Source organism: Carcharodon carcharias, chromosome 11 (genome assembly GCF_017639515.1).
Source record: "Carcharodon carcharias isolate sCarCar2 chromosome 11, sCarCar2.pri, whole genome shotgun sequence".
Taxonomy (NCBI): Eukaryota; Metazoa; Chordata; class Chondrichthyes; order Lamniformes; family Lamnidae; genus Carcharodon; species Carcharodon carcharias.
In genome coordinates, this window is record NC_054477.1 from 160,164,932 (window position 1) to 160,181,821 (window position 16,890).

A 16,890-nucleotide genomic window follows, 5' to 3' on the forward strand; every position below is an offset into this window, starting at 1 on the left:
AAGATATGCATTCAGAAGTACATCTTGGGTTCAAATATGCTACCAACATTGCCACCACTGGTTTAGACTCTGCGTGTCTCAATGAGGATTTTTCAATATGATTTGTTGAGTAGACACCCTGTTGCTTGCCTGTTCACACAGGTCCCCGATCACTTGCAGAGGGTGTCATATTGTTTGGGCTCTTAAATTATTGCTCTATGCAACACAGAAAGTCTGTGGGTAATTGTAAGTGCAATGAATGGTGAGTGCTGTTCTACCACTTTGCATTTTGTCAAGTATTTGGTTTAGAAATGATGAATTTTTGACTTGTTGCTTCTAATAGTTTAATTTTCAGCGTTTTTCGCTGACTGCAAAATCTGGACATAAATGCTGCACTTCCAACAAGTCATGTCTCATTAGGTGAATAATATTGATTGGCTGAAATAACCGGTACATTCTGCGTTTGTCTTGCTAATTGACAAAAGATACAAAAATGTTGCCATTCACTTGACTGAACTGGTAGAAAAAGCTGCCAATCAGCAATGAGCAATTACTTGAAAGGCACTCTATTAAATCCCACCAACGTTCTTTGAAATGGTGGAACCTCAGCCCAGCAATTATCACAGGATGAACCAGTGAAATCATTTAGTTTTTTCAAAGTGCTTGTAGACAGTTTCTTTTTCCCTTCCTTACTGAGATCAGTTCTACATGGCTTAAAAATAAGATAACCACAGTTTAAAAGAACATAATTCTGAAAAAGACCTAAAAATTTCCGATAAAAATTTGCCGTTTAATAATGCTTTAAAAAGTGCCCTGAAAATGTTACCTCTCCTGAGTTCTGCATCATTTCAAGAATTAGAAATTTCATTGAAGCCCAGGCCACTGGGTATTTCCAATTCCTGTTGAAAATTTCTCTGTGGGCGAGAAATGTGCACCATGTGAGTTGTACTTTGCAAACTGCTCCAGAGGGAGTATAATCCCTAGAATGTACCATGTCAGCCCATTTCACATGACTACCAGAAAGGACGTTACAAATAACAATCTCAAAGTTCTTTGAGCGGAGCACAGTTTAAGCTGCAGAGATGGGTATAGAATTGTGCAGGGGAAGCTACATGGAAAATTTTCTGATCTATAGAGTGCAGGAGTCAGCAACCTGAAAAACCTTTTTCAAAAAAAAATGCCAAAAATAAAAGTATTTGAAGTGACAAGTCGAAAATTCATCATTTCTAAACCAAATACTTGGCAAAATGCAAAACGTCTCTGGTAGAATGTATAATTTGCATATTATAGTTAAAAATGCATGTATTGAATTTATGTATCAATATAAAAAAATCAAAAGTAAAATCGACCTAACTGAATTTTTGCATTTTTTGAAATTTTTTAAAGTGAGATTGAAAATAAACTTTAAGATGTAGAGAATTAAGACTGTTTTTTCGGCTATTGATTCTTGTGATAATAAAAAGCTTCCAAAAGCACATTCAGAAAAATGATCATCTTAGCTATATTAGAAACAATAATGTTCACAACCAGAAAACCTGTTCCTTAATCCAACTGCATTATCTGTAACCATGGTGGAGCTATACCACTTGAACAGGTTGATTTTAGAACAAAATGATTTTTTCATTCTAAGAATTATTTGAAGACGTAAAGTTCAGCATAATGGTTAGTTTCTTCCCCCACAGTAAAAACATGGCTCCTAGTTCTCTTAATTTGTTTTTTGTCCTTTTTTTTCATGTTAATACTATCCAATTGGAAATGGTTGGGAGCAGCAAACATGATGTTTAAAGACCCGCATGTGGCTCCAGCACTGCAGGTCGCAGATACCTGGTCTGGTGCAACGATGTGAAAGGGAGGTGACATATGATTTGGCTTTTGAGAGCTTTCTATCCTCGATACAAATCCAGCTTTACAAAGCTGTGTAAAAGGTCATAATGACCGAAGCAAAGCAGTATAGCTTTAAGAAATTGTTGGCTCATCAGGACAAATACAAGATGAAAATCTTTGGCAACATGTCTCTTTTTTCAACAATATTCAAGTTCTGCACTACCAAGCAATTGATCGTTGGGGTTGCAAAAGGTACTCTATAAATGCATGTTTGTCCTCAGTTCTTTTAATCTACTTAAGTGTTAATACACTGCCCACTCAAAATTTCTCTTTTAATGAAAAATGGGAAAGATGCTGACCTTTGTGACCAACAAAATTGCAGGAATGTGAAGCTTTGAAATATGTGGTTTTGAAGAAAATTAATTAATTATGGGGTTGAAATTAACCCAATAACCAGGCATTCTCACCTAGTTTTTTTTATTTGCAAATCTATTTAATTTTCAAGTTTCCCCCATGTGTATGTTGACTATAACTTCCAAAGACACATTGGGTTCCATATTGGTTTAGCACACATTGGATTTGAATCCAGACTTATACTGAGTTAGACTTGAAGCGTCTGCTGTGTCCCTCTCCACAGATGCTGTCTGGCCTGCTGAGTTTTTCCAGGTATTTTTGTTTTTGTTCTAGATTTCCGGCATCCGCAGTATTTTGCTTTTACTTGGGTTAGATCATACTAGGCTTGAATCCAGGCAAGACTGATCGGATGAAGATTTCCTGTATCCAATGTTAGTTCATTAACGGCACTATATAGATGCAAGTTGTTCTAGTTGACTGGATACTGCATCTATAACAGCTGGTGTGCAACATTATGACAGATTAGCTAGTTTAAAATATATTCTGGCAATACCAAATTACTTTCAGATTTCCTGTTGATCAGCTATGCTATGAATTATGTGCCATGAGTCATCTGTGGTGTTTAATGCCAATACAGGTTGAGTCTTTGTTACCCGAAATTCCTGGGGCTAATCGTGTTTCAGATTTCAGATAATTTTGGGGTTCGGATACTGCATATAGGACTATGCCTACTCACATTACAAAAGCCTAAGCCTAGGCTAGCTATAGCCTAAAGTAAATGAAATGGCTAGAAAAGTAGGATGTATCACTGAATAATAAATACAGGGTATCTGTAATGAGTTCCCACCCATGGTGCCATTTGCAATCCTGCTTGTAAGAGATGGTTCGCAAGGTAAACAGTGCAGCCAAATAACCAGACCTTGCATGCTTAAGGTCAGGTGCGGTCAGCGAGGCCGTATTAGCTTGTGTCGTGTTGGCTCGGATCAAGGACTTGCTTTGCTAAAGGTTGGCTGCGGCCAGCGAGGTTCGTGTTGGCTTGGGTTTTGTCAGCTTGGGTCACAGACTTCCTGCACTAAAGGTTGAGTGCGGTTAGCAAGGTTCATGTTGGCTCGAGTTATCTTGGCTTGGGTCAGAGACTTCCCATGCTAAAGGATGATGAGGTTCAAAAAAATGTGGTTTTTGGATGGACAAAGGATACTCGACTTGAAATATATTTTATAAAGTATCCAACTTATTTCTCACCATTTAACTATTTTTCAGTGAGGAACTTGGTTATTATTCAGTGGAAGATGACCAAATGCTGTTTTTGCTTGCTTATGTGCTATGATGTGTGTGTATGTATGGGTGGGGGAGTTGTTGAGGATTGGTGGTTAAGGTCCCTTAATGTCACCAACTAGCAAAATCTTGGCAATCCCCTCAAACTTTCCTGGTATGACGTTTTTCTTTGTGACATACGTGGAAAATTGCTGGAAGGTTCGAAAAAGTTAGTTTGCATACATAGCCATTTGTCCTTAATGAAATGTTTCCATTTCTTTCACAGTCTTGTTCTTACTTCAAGTTATCACTTACCCTCACACTGGCAGATATCTAAAAATAGTGTTAAAATTAACTTGAGCATTATTGTGGTGGCATCAGGAAGAGTGAACATGGTTTTATGAAAGGGAAATCATGTTTCATTAATTCACTAGAGTTCTTTAGGGAAGTAACAAGCAAGGCAGGCTATAAAAGTTTTGAGAGAGATAGGAACATAGGACTTAGGAGCAGGAGTTGGCCATTCGGCCCTTCGAGCCTGCTGCACCAATCAATAAGATCGTGGCTGATCTGATTGTGGTCTCAAATCCACTTTCCTGTTTGTCCCCATAACCCTTGACTCCCTTGTCTATCAAAAATCTATCTACCTCAACCTTGAATATATTCAATGACCCAGCCTCCACTGTTTTCTGGGGAAGAGAATTCCACAGACTAATGACTCTGCGAGGAAAAAGTTCTCATCATTGCTGTCTTAAAAGGGAGACTTCTTATTTTTAAACTGTGTCCCCTAGTTCTAGACTCCCCCACAGGAGGAAACATCCATCCTTTTGAGTCCCCTGTAGATATGGTGAGTGGATAAGGGGCTGTATCAGAGGTTACTATACAAAATACGGGCTCATGGTGTAGGGGGTAACATATTAGCATTGATAAAGGACTAGTTAGCTAACAGGATGCAGAGTAGAATAAATTGATCCTTTTGGGTTGGCAGGCTATAACTAGTGAAGTGCCACAGGGATCAGTGCTGGGGCCTTAAGTATTTACAATCTATATCAGTGACCTGGATGAAAGGATCAAATGTATGGTAACTAAGCTTGCTGATGACACCAATATAGGTAGGAAAGTAAGTTGTCAAGAGAAGGTAAAGAGTCTACAAGGAATATAGATAGAGTAAGTGAGGTGGCAAAAGATTGGCAGATGGAATATAATGTAGGAAAATGTGAATAGGTCTACTTTGGCAGGAAGAATAGAAAAGCAGCATATTATTTATCTGGAGAGTGATTGCAGAACTCAGTGGTACAGAGGGATCTGGGTATCCTGGTATATGAATCACAAAAAGTTAGCATGCAGGTACAGCAAGTGATTTGGAAGGTGAGTGGAATGTTGGCTTTGTGCAAGGGGTATGGAATATAAAAGTAGGGAAGTTTTACTGCAGTTGCACAGGACTTTGTTGAGACCACATCTGGAGGACTGTGTACACTTTTGGTCCCATTATTTGAAAAAGGATATAAAAGCTTTAGAAGCAGTTCAACGAAGATTCACTAAACTCATTCCTGCAATGAAGGGCTTATGAAGAAAGGTTGAACAGGCTGGGCTTTTACCCATTGGAGTTTAGAAGAATTGAGGTGATCTTATTGAAACATATAAGACCCTGAGGGGACTTGATTGGATGGATGTTTCCTCCTGTGGAGGAGTCTAGAACTAGGGGACACAGTTTAAAAATAAGAAGTCTCCCTTTTAAGACAGCAATGATGAGAACTTTTCCCTCGCAGAGTCATTAGTTTGTGGAAGTCTCTTCCCCAGAAAACAGTGGAGGTTGGGGCATTGAATATTTTCAAGGTTGATGTAGATAGATTTTTGATAGACAAGGGAGTCAAGGGTTATGGGGACAGACAGGAAAGTGGATTTGAGACCACAATCAGATCAGCCACGATCTTATTGATTGGTGGAGCAGGCTTGAAGGGCTGAATGGCCAACTCCTGCTCCTAAGTCCTATGTTCCTATCTCTCTCAAAACTTTTATAATCCTGGGTAATTTGCCAGCTGATTTTATTGTTCCCATCTCTCTCTCTCAGGTAATGCCTGGTCTGTGCAAACACATTTTCAGTACACTACAACTTGAAATCAATAACTCTCCCGAGAGAGAAGTTAGTTCTGAATCTTAAGGGAGCAGTTAATAGCACAATGCTTTGGGCAGCTCAATACAGTGAAACACCGTGCTGTCCATTTTCTTGTACTGAGTCAGCCATACTTCATACTGTGTGTCACAAGGTTGTTGGTTCAAGTCCCACTTCAGAGAAATGAATAGAAAATTGAGGATGACACAAAGGGAGTGCTGCACTGTCAGGTGCCATCTTTCGGGTGGGACATTAAACTGAGGCCCTGTTTGCTGTCTCTATGGCACTATGTACCATGGTACTATTCAAGAAAGAACAGAGGACATCTTCCCACTGTCTTCAGCCAATATTTAACCTTAACCAAATTCAATAAGAAAAACATAGTTCTGCAAGTGGAACATTCTTAATGTCGTGTCATTTACTTTCATTTCCCCAATTAGTACTTTGCTATTTCAGTAACCTTTTGTAGCAGAGTGTCATAGCTGACTGAATTTTCCCCTTAGATAATTTTACATAATGTTAAATTTCCTTACCATTCAAACTGGTGACCAGATTGTGGAAAGATTTGGCATGCTTACTCAAGCAGAATTGTGATTGGAGCAAAACTTTACAAAGAGCTGACCACATTCAAATTATCCACTAACCTACTGAATTTGGCTTTTTCAAGAACTGCAGTGGAATAGAATTACAGTTCTCATCATTGAAGTATTTCTGATCAATTTTATGCCAACTTGTGAGCAAACATTTTTTGTGTTATCTCCAGCTATTTCAGTGTCACTGTGAAGAATTGTAGGCTTGATCATCTAATGTTATGCGTCTGAGATATATATTATGTAAATATTGTATCTTGTGCATAGGCTTGTCTTCCGTTGACCGTAGAAGATATGGGGGAGTGGACGGGATATTGAGTTGAGGCTGAGGATCAACCATGGTCATATTGAATGGTAGAGGAGAGGATATACAGTTTACTCCTGCTCCTATTTCTTATGTTCTTATTCAGGATGGTTTAATCAGAGTGTTTATCAAAGGGCTTGATAGGGTAATTATAGAGAGGGGAACTATTTCCTGTTGTGTATGCAGTCCAGGACAAGAGGTGCCACCTTAAAATTAGAGTCAGGCGATTCTAATGTGATGTCAGGAAGCACTTCTTCAAACAAAGGGTAGTGGAAATCTGGAACTCCCTCCTCAAAAGGGCTGTTGAGGCTGGGGGTCATTTGGTGTTTTCAAGACTGAGATCAATGGATTTTTGTTTGCAAGGATATGAAGGGATACTAAGCAAAGGCAGATAAATGGAGTTGAGGTACAGATCAACTATGATCTAGTAGAATGGCAGAAAAGACTTGAGGGACTGAGTGGGCTGACTGCTGTTCAGTTCCCAGTTGAAAATTTTCCTAAACATTTTCCACCTAGTTCCAAGGGAAGTGTTATAGTTGTCATGTGATACCAAATAACTATCCTGTAACCTTGCTGGCCATCTTGAAATTATCCACTGTTAAACTGAATTTAACCTTTTTCAAGAATTGTAATGTTGTAGTTGAGTCGTAGTTGTCTCCATTGAAGTATTGAACTTTTGTGGTGACTTGTCCAGGAGTGCAGGACCTCTGCTGATTTCTCCACACCAAATTGACCTCTGCTTTTCTCCTCAGTTGCTCGCAAGAGCTTCCCATTTTAAATTCCAATGAGCAATGTGATTGGGGAAGAGAACAGGTGAACTGCCTTCCTCATGTGTGCTTCAAGGAAACACAAGTCCTCTTCTGAAGGACCCTCTACCTGTGAGTAGACATTGTCCCTTGAGATTCTGGTTTTCTGCCATTATCACCGAAAATTTGCTAATTCTGCCATTGGCCAAGGCTCATAACCCTGAGCATGGCACCCTTAGCTAGGCCCGCGGAGACTCGCGAAAGGGCAGGGACAACCAGTCCCAGAAATCTCAAATGACCCTGCTACCTTAGAAGTATTCCACAGTCAGGACCCAAAAATGTTTGGTTCCAACAGCTGCTGACTAGTCAACTGATATGTGTGCTTATGTATGCACCAATGCATTTTCCCAAATTCTTCCATTGAAAGAACAAAATTAAAACTCTCTCCATTTATGCTGCCATTTGAAAGAAAACACCATGGAGAATGCTTTGCCATTGTTCCATATTTTAGGATGGGACAGTCAGAATCCATTCAGACCATCATGTGTGTGTCAGCATTCTGAAGGAGACCTCTGTTTGGTCTCATTCCTCAGCCCTTTCTCCTCAATCTAATTTTTAACATCTCCATAAGATCTCTTGATAAGCTCTTTGTTTTAATGAAAAAAGCCTATTTCTAACTTAAGCCTCTTATCATCTTTCCTGCTGTTAACTTTCGTAAAGTGTCCCCCAAAAAAGGATGCAGTCATCTAATTCTGTTCAATTTACACCGCTCTGCTTTTACCTCATCTAAACGTGATCTTGCTCTTAGCCTTCCCATTATTTTTAGGAACTTGGCTTGATTAGGACATTAAATGGCCATTAACCTCACCTCAGAAATTTAGGGCTCATAATTAATGGTGCAAATATCTTTGAATGTTGTGATAATTGTTAATGTAAGGCCAGTCAGTCTCTCTGGCCCAGAATGGGAAAATTTCAATTTCTGTGTCTCATCGTTACACGTAGTAAGTTGTTCCTAAATATTTTCATTTTATAAAAATGTTCTTAACTTTGCTGTGACTTTTTCTCTCTCTCCCTTAATTCAATCGTTCTTTCTTCCTTTCATATATTAAGACAGAAAGTGCTGGAAAAACTCGGCAGGTCTGACAGCATCTGTGGAGAGAGAAAGAGTTAACGTTTCGAGTCCATATGACTCTTTCTTTCTTTCTTGTTTATTTTTCTTCCTGTCCCTGATTTGACTCTAATTCACCATTAGGAGAGAGGATAAAATCACAGGGAACAATAATGAAATGGCAGAAATACTAATTAAGTAATTGGCTTCGGTGGACATGACATCTGAAGATGGGATTAAAACTGACACTTAAGCCGCACTTAAAATAAAAAGAAGAGAAATATTAAATAAATTATGGTGAAGACTCAGACCAAATAAAACCCCTGAAGCACACATTTTTAAAAAATCTAAGAAAAAGATCACTATTACACATATGTAATAATTCATTAGAAAAAAAGGATAGTGCTGGAGGATTGGTGGATAGTTAACATTGTATCTTCATTTAAGAAGGGAGATAGAACATGTCCAAAGAACTATAGACCAATTAGCTTAACGTCAGTGATAGAAAAAATAATGGAATCCCCACTCAGGGAAAATGTAGAAAAAACATCTAGAAGCAAAAAATATAATAATGAATTGACAGCATGGATTTCAAAGGAGAAAGTCTTGTTTGGTAAACTCATTGAATTCTTTGAAGATGTTACAGGAGAGAAAGAGGGAATGCAGTTGATGTAATTTATCTCGATTTCCAAAAGGCCTTCAATAAGGTGAAATATAATAGATTAATAAATCGGCATGCAGAGTCAGCGGACAGATAGTAAAAAGAATAGTTAGCTAGCCTCATGGCAGAAAGCGTAGAGTAAGGGTAAAGGGTAGCTATTCAGAGTGACAGAGGTGGGAAGTTAAGGTCCCACAGGGATCAGTGCTAGGACTACTGTTGTTAACAATTTATATTCACAATTTAGACTTTGGAATCATAATCTCATTTTTTGAATTTGTGGATGACACCAATAATTAGTACTGGGGAGAACTGTGACAAAGAAGGCATCAATAAACTTGAAAAGCAGACATATAATTGGCAAATGAATTTTAACACAATTATATGTGAGGTATTTTAGCAAGAACAACAAGGAGGCCACATTTTACTTGTTAAATTAGAGTATAACTGGGGTAGAGGAACAAAGGAATTTGGGAGTACAAATATGCAAGTCACTAAATGTAGAGATACAAGTTAATAAAATAAAGTAAGTGAAGCACTAGGGTTTAATTCCAAGGGATAGAATTGCAAAGTAGTGAAGTGTTTCTAAACTTGTATTGAATCTTGGTTAGACCACATTTATGCTGTGCACAGTTCTGGTTGCCATGTGGGTATGGTGGCACTGGAGAGCGTGGAATGAAGATTTACAAGGATGATCTCAGAACTGCAATGTTATGTCTATCAGGAAAAGTTTTGATCTTTTCTCTCTTGAAAAGAAAAGGCTGCAGACACAATTGAGGTTTTTGAGATTATGAAAGGTTTGATCGAAAACTAGAGGCCACCAATTTCAAGAAATCAAGTAGGAAATTCAGAAGAAGCCTCTTTACCCAGAGTGTGGTGAGAATGTGGAACTCACTACCACAAGGAGTGGTTGAGGTTAATAAAACAGATGCATTTCAGGAGGCACTAAAACAAAAGCAAAACACTGTGGATGCTGGAAGTCCGAAATAAGAACAAGCAAAGCTAGAAAAACTCAGCAGGTCGTGCAGCATCAGTCGAGAGAAACAAAGATAACCTATCAAGCCGATGACCTTTTATTTGGTCATCGACCTGAAAGGTTAACTCTGTTTCTCTTGACAGATGCTGCCTGACCTGCTGAGTTTTTCCAGCTTTGTTTGTTCTTATTGCATTTAAGAGGAAGCTAGTTAAGTGCATAAGAGTGAAGGGAATAGAGGGTTATGATTGGAGGATTATATGAGGAAGGATGGAAGGCTCAAGTGGAGCATAAATGCTGGCATGCACTAGATGGGCTGAAAGGCCTGTTTCGTGCTCTGTATTCTCTGTTTCTCTCTCCATCCTTAAATCACATTGGATAAGGAAATAGATAATTGGTCCTGTTGTTCACCAAGGCTCCAGATATTTTGTTGCCCTTGCCACACTGTTTTCAGCTGGAGGGTGAAGGAAAAGATCTAACTATCAAGGTGTGCTGTGAAATGCGAGATATTAGCCTATTGTCTTTTGCTTTTTCTTTGTACCTGTTTCCTAATTTCTATTGTGCAATATACTATCTTGCCTTCCTTGTTTTTCATTTGTGATGTGGAGATTTGCAAATTTTCCAGCATTTTGGTATTGAAATGTTTTGGGTGCTTTTCCTGTGTTGGGAAGAACGAAGTTCCTGCAGGAGGAATATTGGGTACAGAGAGAGAGATCCTTATCTGTAGCTCTTAGATGTGCAAGTCTTGCAATGTATTGTCACATTGTCCTGGGCAGCCCCCCACATTCACCCCTCTGTAAACTTTAGCCAACTAAAACTCTGCTGTCAGTGTCCTAACTCACACCAAATCCTATTCACCGATCACCCCTGTGCTTGCTGACCTACACTGACTCCCAGTTAAGCAACACCTCTATTTTAAAATGTTCATGCCGTCTCAAATACCTTCATGGCTTGTTCCTAACATGGCAAATGAAGAGACCACATGATGCTTTGTATGATACACAGGTGATGTTAAGTGGTGAGACGGAGAGTTTTCTTTTGAGCCTGGAGGATGGACATACTTGGGAAGGATTTTGTTTGTTGCTTTTTTATTCATTCATGGGATGTAACTCTTTCAAGTACAAACCCATTTCCATCTGTTTCAGATGAAGTTACATTGTTTCATAGTTTGCCATTGTGAGATTTGAACTCTTGATCTTGGGGTTGCAAACCCAGTATCATAACCACTTGGCTATTTAGGCCAAGCATTCATGGGATGTAACTCTTTCGAGTACAAACACATTTCCATCTGTTTAGTCAGATGAAGTTACGTTGTTTCATAGTTTGCCATTGTGAGATTTGAACTCTTGATCTTAGGGTTACAAACCCAGTACCATAACCACTTGGCTATTTAAGCCAAGCAAAATCAATTTGGCCCAAGAGTAACTCTTGCGAGTACAAACACGTTTCCATCTGTTTCAGCTGAAGTTACATTGTTTCATAGTTTGCCATTGTGAGATTTGAACTCTTGATCTTGGGATTACAAACCCAGTACCATAACCACTTAGCTATTTAGGCCAAGCATTCATGGGATGTAACTCTTTCGAGTACAAACCCATTTCCATCTGTTTCAGATGAAGTTACATTGTTTCATAGTTTTGCCATTGTGAGATTTGAACTCTTGATACTCTTTTTGAGTAAACCTGTTTCCATCTGTTTCAGATGAAGTTACATTGTTTCATAGTTTGCCATTGTGAGATTTGAACTCTTGATCTTGGGGTTACAAACCCAGTACCATAACCACTTGGCTATTTAGGCCAAGCAAATTGGTACCATAACCACTTGGCTATTTAGGCCAAGCTAGAGAGCAAGTAACTCTTTCAAGTACAAACCCATTTCCATCTGTTTCAGATGAAGTTACATTGTTTCCCATTGTGAGATTTGAACTCTTGATCTTGGGGTTACAAACCCAGTACCATAACCACTTAGCTATTTAGGCCAAGCATTCATGGGATGTAACTCTTTTGAGTACAAACCTGTTTCCATCTGTTTCAGATGAAGTTACATTGTTTCATAGTTTGCCATTGTGAGGTTTGAACTCTTGATCTTGGGGTTACAAACCCAGTACCATAACCACTTAGCTATTTAGGCCAAGCATTCATGGGATGTAACTCTTTCGAGTGAACTTGTAACTCTTTTGAGTACAAACCCGTTTCCATCTGTTCCTATTCAGATGAAGTTACATTGTTTCATAGTTTGCCATTGTGAGATTTGAATTCTTGATTTTGGGGTTACAAACCCAGTACCATAACCACTTGGCTATTTAGGCCAAGCATTCATGGGATGTAACTCTTCCGAGTACAAACCCGTTTCCATCTGTTTCAGATGAAGTTACATTGTTTCATAGTTTGCCATTGTGAGATTTGAACTCTTGATACTCTTTTGAGTAAACCTGTTTCCATCTGTTTCAGATGAAGTTACATTGTTTCATAGTTTGCCATTGTGAGATTTGAACTCTTGATCTTGGGGTTACAAACCCAGTACCATAACCACTTGGCTATTTAGGCCAAGCCAAAATCTTTGTAACTCTTTTGAGCACAAACACATTTCCATCTGTTCCTATTCAGATGAAGTTACATAGTTTGCCATTGTGAGATTTGAACTCTTGATCTTGGGGTTACAAACCCAGTACCATAACCACTTGGCTATTTAGGCCAAGCATTCATGGGATGTAACTCTTTCGAGTACAAACCCGTTTCCATCTGTTTCAGATGAAGTTACATAGTTTGCCATTGTGAGATTTGAACTCTTGATCTTGGGGTTACAAACCCAGTACCATAACCACTTAGCTATTTAGGCCAAGCATTCATGGGATGTAACTCTTTCGCGTACAAACACATTTCCATCTGTTTCAGATGAAGTTACATTGTTTCATGATTTTACCATTGTGAGATTTGAACTCTTGATCTTAGGGTTACAAACCCAGTACCATAACCACTTAGCTATTTAGGCCAAGCATTCATGGGATGTAACTCTTTCGAGTACAAACCTGTTTCCATCTGTTTCAGATGAAGTTACATTGTTTCATAGTTTGCCGTTGTGAGATTTGAACTCTTGATCTTGGGGTTACAAACCCAGTACCATAACCACTTGGCTATTTAGGCCAAGCATTCATGGGATGTAACTCTTTCGAGTACAAACCCGTTTCCATCTGTTTCAGATGAAGTTACATAGTTTGCCATTGTGAGATTTGAACTCTTGATCTTGGGGTTACAAACCCAGTACCATAACCACTTGGCTATTTAGGCCAAGCCAAAATCTTTGTAACTCTTTTGAGCACAAACACATTTCCATCTGTTCCTATTCAGATGAAATTACATTGTTTGCCATTGTGAGATTTGAACTCTTGATCTTGGGGTTACAAACCCAGTACCATAACCACTTGGCTATTTAGGCCAAGCATTCATGGGATGTAACTCTTTTGAGTACAAACCCATTTCCATCTGTTTCAGATGAAGTTACATTGTTTCATAGTTTTGCCATTGTGAGATTTGAACTCTTGATCTTGGGGTTACAAACCCAGTACCATAACCACTTGGCTATTTAGGCCAAGCAAATTGGTACCATAACCACTTGGCTATTTAGGCCAAGCATTCATGGGATGTAACTCTTTTGAGTACAAACCCATTTCCATCTGTTTCAGATGAAGTTACATTGTTTCATAGTTTTGCCATTGTGAGATTTGAACTCTTGATCTTGGGGTTACAAACCCAGTACCATAACCACTTGGCTATTTAGGCCAAGCAAATTGGTACCATAACCACTTGGCTATTTAGGCCAAGCTAGAGAGCAAGTAACTCTTTCAAGTACAAACCCATTTCCATCTGTTTCAGATGAAGTTACATTGTTTCATGATTTTACCATTGTGAGATTTGAACTCTTGATCTTAGGGTTATAAACCCAGTACCATAACCACTTAGCTATTTAGGCCAAGCATTCATGGGATGTAACTCTTTCGAGTACAAACCTGTTTCCATCTGTTTCAGATGAAGTTACATTGTTTCATAGTTTGCCGTTGTGAGATTTGAACTCTTGATCTTGGGGTTACAAACCCAGTACCATAACCACTTAGCTATTTAGGCCAAGCATTCATGGGATGTAACTCTTTCGAGTGAACTTGTAACTCTTTTGAGTACAAACACGTTTCCATCTGTTTCAGATGAAGTTACATTGTTTCATAGTTTGCCATTGTGAGATTTGAACTCTTGATCTTGGGGTTACAAACCCAGTACCATAACCACTTGGCTATTTAGGCCAAGCCAAAATCTTTGTAACTCTTTTGAGCACAAACACATTTCCATCTGTTCCTATTCAGATGAAATTACATTGTTTGCCATTGTGAGATTTGAACTCTTGATCTTGGGGTTACAAACCCAGTACCATAACCACTTGGCTATTTAGGCCAAGCATTCATGGGATGTAACTCTTTTGAGTACAAACCCATTTCCATCTGTTTCAGATGAAGTTACATTGTTTCATAGTTTGCCATTGTGAGATTTGAACTCTTGATCTTGGGGTTACAAACCCAGTACCATAACCACTTGGCTAGTTAGGCCAAGCCCCTTTAAATCTGCAGTTTTTATCTCTGTGAGATTTGAACTCTTCATCTTGGGGTTACAAACCCAGTATCATAACCACTTGGCTATTTAGGCCAAGCTATTCATGGGATGTAACTCTTTTGAGTACAAACCTGTTTCCATCTGTTTCAGATGAAGTTACATTGTTTCAGAGTTTGCCATTGTGAGATTTGAACTCTTGATCTTGGGGTTACAAACCCAGTACCATAACCACTTGGCTATTTAGGCCAAGCCCAAAATCTTTGTAACTCTTTTGAGCACAAACACATTTCCATCTGTTCCTATTCAGATGAAATTACATTGTTTGCCATTGTGAGATTTGAACTCTTGATCTTGGGGTTACAAACCCAGTACCATAACCACTTGGCTATTTAGGCCAAGCCAAGATGTAACTCTTTTGAGCACAAACACATTTCCATCTGTTCCTATTCAGATGAAATTACATTGTTTGCCATTGTGAGATTTGAACTCTTGATCTTGGGGTTACAAACCCAGTACCATAACCACTTGGCTATTTAGGCCAAGCCAAAATCTTTGTAACTCTTTTGAGCACAAACACATTTCCATCTGTTCCTATTCAGATGAAATTACATTGTTTGCCATTGTGAGATTTGAACTCTTGATCTTGGGGTTACAAACCCAGTACCATAACCACTTGGCTATTTAGGCCAAGCATTCATGGGATGTAACTCTTTTGAGTACAAACCCATTTCCATCTGTTTCAGATGAAGTTACATTGTTTCATAGTTTGCCATTGTGAGATTTGAACTCTTGATCTTGGGGTTACAAACCCAGTACCATAACCACTTGGCTAGTTAGGCCAAGCCCCTTTAAATCTGCAGTTTTTATCTCTGTGAGATTTGAACTCTTCATCTTGGGGTTACAAACCCAGTATCATAACCACTTGGCTATTTAGGCCAAGCTATTCATGGGATGTAACTCTTTTGAGTACAAACCTGTTTCCATCTGTTTCAGATGAAGTTACATTGTTTCATAGTTTGCCATTATGAGATTTGAACTCTTAATCTTGAGGTTACAAACCCAGTATCATAACCACTTGGCTATTTAAGCCAAGCTCAAGACTAATTTGTAACTCTTTTGAGTACAAACACGTTTCCATCTGTTTCAGATGAAGTTACATTGTTTCATAGTTTGCCATTGTGAGATTTGAACTCTTGATCTTAGGGTTACAAACCCAGTACCATAACCACTTGGCTAGTTAGGCCAAGCCCCTTTAAATCTGCAGTTTTTATCTCTGTGAGATTTGAACTCTTCATCTTGGGGTTACAAACCCAGTATCATAACCACTTGGCTATTTAGGCCAAGCTATTCATGGGATGTAGGCATCATTGGCAAAGCCCGTCCCTAATTGCCCTTGAATTGAGGACAGTTAAGAGTCAACGATGTTGCTGTGGGTCTGGAGTCACATTTAGGCCAGACTGGATAAGGAGAGCAGACTTCCTTCCTTAAAGGACCAGACAGGTTTTAAGACAACCGATGATAATTTCATGGTCATCATTGCTGAGACTAGCTTTCAATTCCAGATTTTTAAAATTAAATTTAAATTCCACCAGCTGTCGTGGTTGGGATTTGAATCTGTCCCTAGAGCGTTAGCCTGGGCTTCTGGATTACTAGTCCAATGACATTACCACTATACCACCGTCTCCACTGAATTTGTCAGCAAATGGTACTCACACTTACAATTGATGATCAGAGGAAATCATTGAGTAGGTGACGTGGTAGATAAAGCTTTTTACAAGAACATAGAAACATGGAATTATACAGAACAGAGGAGGCCATTCAACTCTGTCCAATTATTCCCACTCCCCTACTCTTTGCCCTTTGCCCTGCAAGTTCTTTCTTAAGTTGATACCCAATTTCCTTTGAATGTAACTATTGAATCTGTTTCCACCACTCTTTCAGTTAGCATGTTCCAGATCATTACAACATTACATAAAAAAACCTTTAATTTTTGTCAGTTTTTAACATCTAAATCTTAAAGTGTGAGCTGTGGCTCAGTGGGTAGCATATTCGCTTGAATCAGAAGATTGTGGGTTCAAGTCCCACTTGAGCACAAAAATTTAGGCTGACACCCTTGCTGCACTCTCAGATGCGCCATCTTTCGGATGAGCCATTAAACTGAAGCCCTGTCAGCCTTATCGGATAGAGGTGAAAGATCCTGTGATGCTATCTCGAAGAAGAATAGGAGAGTTCTTCCTGGTGTCATGGCCAATATTTATCCTTCAGTCAATATCACAAGAACAGATTGTCTGATCAATAACAGATCACTGTGCGAGCTTGCTGTGCTCAAATTGGTTGCCACGTTTCCTATATTACAACGCTAATTCAAAAGAACTTAATTGGGCTGTAAAAG

General features: G+C 39.0%; 1 protein-coding gene across 3 annotated transcripts in view; it reads left to right on the forward strand.

The window, feature by feature from the left end:
- Positions 1-16,890, forward strand: part of ubac2 (UBA domain containing 2) — a 241,499-nt gene that overhangs the window by 61,428 nt on the left and 163,181 nt on the right. The gene's annotated exons all lie outside the window — the stretch shown is intronic.